The following is an 874-nucleotide window of genomic DNA, read 5'->3' on the forward strand; positions in this document are numbered from 1 at the left end:
TCATGACCCAACTAGGGAACGTCATCAGTGCTAGAAGGGAGGAGGAGGAGGAGGAGGAGGAGGAGGAGGGAAGAAGAAGAAGAAGAAGAAGAAGAAGAAGAAGAAGAAGAAGAAGAAGAAGAAGAAGAAGAAGAAGAAGAAGAAGAACAACAACAACAACAACAACAACAACAACAACAACAACAACAACAACTGTGGGATCCTTGGTGCTCTCTGAGCTTCATTGCTTTCTTGCAGACGTTTCATGACCCAGCTAGGGAACATCATCATTGCTAGAAAGGAGGGGTGTTTATGGAGAGGAGGAGGAGGAGGGTTAGGGTTAGGGTTAGGGTAACGAAGGCAAAATACACACCATTTGATTAGCAGGTGATTGGGCTCAATCCACAGCCCGAGAAATGACGGAGTCTCTGCGATTGGTACTTTTCTTACAGGCATTTCATGACCCAAATAGGTAATATCATCAATGATGGAAGGGAGTGGGGTTTGCAGGCAGGAGGAGGAGGAGGGGGGGGGACGACTGTGAGATCCTTGGTGCTCTCTGAACTTTGTTGTTTTCTTGCAGACATTTCACTACCCAACTAGGGAACATCATCAGTGCTAGAAGGAGATGGACATGTGAAGTGAAGGAGAAGGGGGAGAGGGGAAGGGGAGGAGAAGGAGGGGGAAGCAGGAGGGGAGGAGAGGAGCTGCACCCCCCTTCTGGCCCCAGCCCATTGGGGAGACAACCTGCATGGCGCAACTTGCAGTTTCAATTTGTGAAGTCAAGAACAATTTTTTCCCACCGCTTGGGAAACTTGATTTCTGCCTTGTACTGGGAGGGGGATGGCAGCTTTCTGCTGTGGCCAGTTTGTGGTTGTCGAGAACGCCTTTCTCT

Source organism: Protobothrops mucrosquamatus, unplaced genomic scaffold (genome assembly GCF_001527695.2).
Source record: "Protobothrops mucrosquamatus isolate PMUCROS unplaced genomic scaffold, P.Mucros_1.0 scaffold5498, whole genome shotgun sequence".
Classification (NCBI taxonomy): Eukaryota; Metazoa; Chordata; class Lepidosauria; order Squamata; family Viperidae; genus Protobothrops; species Protobothrops mucrosquamatus.